This window comes from Neovison vison, chromosome 12 (genome assembly GCF_020171115.1).
Source record: "Neovison vison isolate M4711 chromosome 12, ASM_NN_V1, whole genome shotgun sequence".
NCBI lineage: Eukaryota > Metazoa > Chordata > Mammalia > Carnivora > Mustelidae > Neogale > Neogale vison.
Genome location: NC_058102.1, coordinates 36,962,331 through 36,966,797, shown reverse-complemented (window position 1 = coordinate 36,966,797; position 4,467 = coordinate 36,962,331). Strand labels below are relative to the sequence as shown.

At 37.5% G+C, this 4,467-nt stretch overlaps 1 long non-coding RNA gene across 1 annotated transcript; it reads left to right on the top strand.

Moving 5' to 3' along the window:
- The first annotated feature begins 2,127 nt into the window (after positions 1–2,127).
- LOC122891817 lies at positions 2,128–3,704 on the top strand. The gene is made up of 3 exons (XR_006381327.1): positions 2,128–2,144; positions 2,386–2,552; positions 3,686–3,704. It is a non-coding gene; the product is annotated as an uncharacterized LOC122891817 (long non-coding RNA).
- Positions 3,705–4,467: the final 763 nt, after the last annotated feature.

Genomic DNA, 4,467 nt, shown 5'->3' with positions numbered 1-4,467 from the left:
TTAGTAGGAGAGCCAATAATGCTTTTATTTAATTTTTTAAAAAAGATTTTATGTATTTGACAGAGAGAGAGAGATCACAAGTAGGCAGAGAGGCAGGCAGAGGGTGGGGGTGGGGGGAAGTAGGCTCCTTGCTGAGCAGGGATCCTGATGCAGGGCTCCATCCCAGGACCCTGAGCCAAAGGCAGAAGGTCAACCCACTGATCCACCCAGGTGCCCCCCAATAATGCTTTTAAATATCAAACAAATACTGAAATCTGTTTCTTAGAAAATGTAACATAAATAACAGTATGATATTAATTACACAAAAGTTAAGTTTAATGAACCAAAGTAAAACACATACTGCCTACCATAAGATAGTGATTTAATAATTATATGTTCTTACACAATCCCTTAATTTTCAGCAGCAAAACATACTTGTCTACCCACCGTATTTTAAAATACATTTCTTTTTTATTTATGTAAGATACTAAAAATGTGATTCTTTGTCACTTGTAATCTCTAGTCTCAAGTAGATTCAAAAATACTAACTAGCCGTAAACATTAGAAGATAGTGATCCAGTGATGACTGGTTCTCTGCAATGTGGTGATATTGATTTATTTTTAAAATAATTGAATGTCTACTGAGTGCTAGACTTGTTTTAAGTGCTGGGAATTCAGCTGGGAACATGACAGGAAAGGTCTCTACCTCAGTAAATGTTATTAACTAGTTAGAAAAATATTCTAAAACAAAAGAAAAATATGTGATTTAAGTGCTATGAAGAACATTTAAATTGGGTAAAAAGACAAATATAACACATCTACATCCATTTTCAGAACTCAAATTGAGTATTCCAACCACCTCTTTACTTCCCCTCATAACTTCAGCTTTGCGGGATCTGTAAACACTTTTAGCATATGTACATAGCAATAACTGGTTTTCCACACAAAATCAGACATTCAAAATCCATTTATTAATATTCACCTGTTTTTCCTCCCCTCAAGCTGAAGGAATAGCAACTTTAAAAATCTGTTTTACCAATTAGAAAAAATGAGCATCAGGGACCATAAAGGGCTGGCCCAGGTTTATGTGACATAGCTAGGACGTGAACCTAAGTGCATTGAAGAAAATTGTATTAAAATTCTTTGATATGTCAAGCACATGATGGATATTATAAATGAATATGGCATAGCCCTGACTTCATAGTGTTTCATCCAGGATATAGTTCACCATTGTCAGTCACTGGGTAGAAGCAATCATGCTTCATCTAAAATTAACCTACAAAAAAAATCTAACCCTTGGAAAACTGAGCCTGGAAATAAGTCAGAGGCTTGGTCTCAGTCACTCTCCTTCTGGTAGATGATTGTCTACCTCCAGAAGCCATCAGAGATTGCATGCAAAAATATTTAGGTTATTATCTTAAATTTTAACCTTCCCTTCTGTAATTTACAAATATTATCAAAGGTGAATGGAAGAACCAGAGAGTGAGCTCAAGACAGAACATTACCGGAGACTTCCTTGCTTTCCCCATGCATTACTGACATACATTGAAAGGCTGAGGCATGGGATCCCCACAGCTCCAGATGGTCATAAACAGAGTTGTACTTGGCATCCCCTACAGGACAAAGGAAGTGGCTCTTTTTACCAGTTTAAGTGTGATTTGATACAAGTAGCTTCTGGGGATCACTGATGTGCTAAATGGCTTTTGGAGAAACGGACTTAGAAAGCTAATTGAGAGGCAATCCAGTAGATTTGCCTAGAGGTACACTAGATAGATTTTTTGAAGTGACGGAAAGGGTTGCTAAATACCTGGAGGGATCATCTTTTAAAGCAGATTCAAAATGAAAATGTTCATGTGGGTGTTAAAAGTCCTATTTGTGGCTAGTGCCCGCAGCAGGACAGAATAATTAGGAAATTTAGGAACTGCCTTCACCTGTGCCTCCAATAATACAGGTAAGGTTTTCTTTTTTCTTTTTTTTCTTTTTTTTAAAGATTTTATTTATTTATTTATTTGACAGAGAAAGATCACAAGTAGGCAGAGAGAGAGAGGGAAGCAGGCTCCCCGCTGAGTGGAGAGCCTGATGCGGGACTCGATCCCAGGACCCTGAGATGATGACCTGAGCCCAAGGCAGCGGCTTAACCCACTGAGCCACCCAGCTGCCCTCAGGTAAGATTTTCAAACCAAGATCTTCCTTATTTCAACAAATTCATGTTTATTAATAAATACAAAATTATGTTTAAGTATATTTGATTGTTTTAAACTCTAGGACCTAGGGAAAGGCCTTACTTATATATCACTAATTAAACATTACCAATGGCATAAAATAGCATTTAACTATTAGAATAAAAATATTACAAAGAGAATTATTCACTAATTTTTAAATTATTTATCTTTACTCTCCTCCCAGAATGATCTAACAGACATGGCCAGTTACCTTGGAGAATATGTTTCTACCCAGGTTTTTTGCACATGGGACCCCATTTGTTGGAGGAGTTCATCTAGAGTATGTGATCACCAGTTGACTCCAAGCTGGCCCTAGACAATCAGGTGCTCCTCCTCCCCTGTCTTTGGAATGTAAGTGCTGCCCAACCATTCTCACAGCCAGAGCCATTCGAGGATGCAACCTTGAGAGAGCAATGCATTGTTGAAACCATCTAGAGCAGATTAAACCCTGTCAGGGCCTCTATATAAACTTTTAAGATTCTGGCAGGCTTGTGCAGAGATCTACTTGTCTTGAGGCCATCCAGGAAAAGCTTCGTATGTAAGTTCCCTTGCTTATGAAGACTGCCACCTGTCTTCTGGAGTGGCCTGCTTCTTTCTTTGGTCTCTCCTTGCCTTTCTTGTTCCAGGGACCAGTTTCAGATTTCATGTGGGAAATTCTTGATGTTTAGAACAAACACCAGTCAAGCAAAGTGCAAGTAAAAGAGGGTGAGACCCCAGGAATCTCTGTGTGAGTTATATTTGCAAGATTTCCCTCTAAGGCTCCCATCCAGAACCCCTTGTGCTTCAGAGGAAGTGGCCATGTATGTGTTATGAAGCTGGTATTTAGGGGATGTCAGTATTCAGACAGCCCAAGCATAAGCCCCCTGTTACAGGACCTGCTCCCCAACTCAGCATTAATACTCCCACCAAATTCAAACTTACTGGTTACAGTGCCTGGGATGCAAGGAGCACTCGATGAATATTCATCTAATCATTTAATTAATTAATGACAAGGATAAGTGGCAGAATCTAAAAAAGTGAGCATGATAGCGTCAAATCTTAAAAGCAAGCAAAACAAAAAGCATCAAGGAAATAAAGAACTTTCTAGTTAGTCTATAAGCTTTTGATAAATCATATAAGCACTATGTTAAAACTGACAACATCTTCAGACGACAAGGGAGTCTAAGAGTTCATTAATTCCACTCCCTTGTTCTCAGAAAGGTACACTTCTAAGCTTTCCAACAAAATTGTTCTCTCATCTTTTCTAGAAACTCTCTAGAGACAAATGACTACACATCTTTCTGAGCAGATTGACATAAAAATGTTATGAGGATAAACCTAATGGTGTTAGATATAAAAGAGATGATTAATCACTACATCATTTTGAAACTTAATTTTTCTTACTTTCACAATCAATCATTTATAAGGGCTGTTTCATTTAATTTTTATTTTTCTCACAATAAGAGAATTTTAAATATAAAAATTAAAATCTATTTTCTTTGTAGGAATTTTGGAAAGCTGTGGAAATCTTGAAGAGAAAAAAAATCACTTGTATTCCTGTCAACCAGTATCTCGGCATTTAATTTTCTTTCATGTTTTGATGTATTTATTCCTGAGCTTTTTTAATTCACAAATTTAAGTAAAATTAGGTTTACTTACTCAATGTGTGTGTGTGTGTTTAGCTATATATTTACATACACACATAAATAAACATAGTTGTCATCATCCTTTCTTAATATTATGTCATAAATATTTTTCAAACTTTTAACCTGTAACTAACCTACTATTTTTAGTAGCACTGTAACAATGTAATGTACTATAGTCAGATGAATGGTGATTCCCCAGAGAAGATATATTCTCCTGGAACCTGTGAATGATCTTATTTAGTAAAAGTTTCTTTGAAGATGCAATTAAGAATTTTGAAATGAGGATTCCTGGGTGGTTCAGTCAGTTAAGCATCTGCCTTTGGCTAAGGTCATGATCCCAAGGTCTTGGGATTAACCCCCTGTTGGGCTCCTTACTCAGCAGGGAACCTGCTTTTCCCTCTCCCTGCCTCTCCCCCTGTTTGTGCTTTCTGTCTTTCTGTCTTTCTCTCTCTCTTACTCTCTCTCACAAATAAATAAATAAAATCTTTTGAAAAAAAAAAAGAATTTTGAGGGACGTTTGGGTGGCTCATTTGTTAAATGTATTCCTTCAGCTCAGGTTATGATCCCAGAGTCCTGGGATCAAGCCCTGCATCGGGCTCCCTGCTCAGCATGAAGCCTGCTTCTCCCTCTCCCCCTACTCA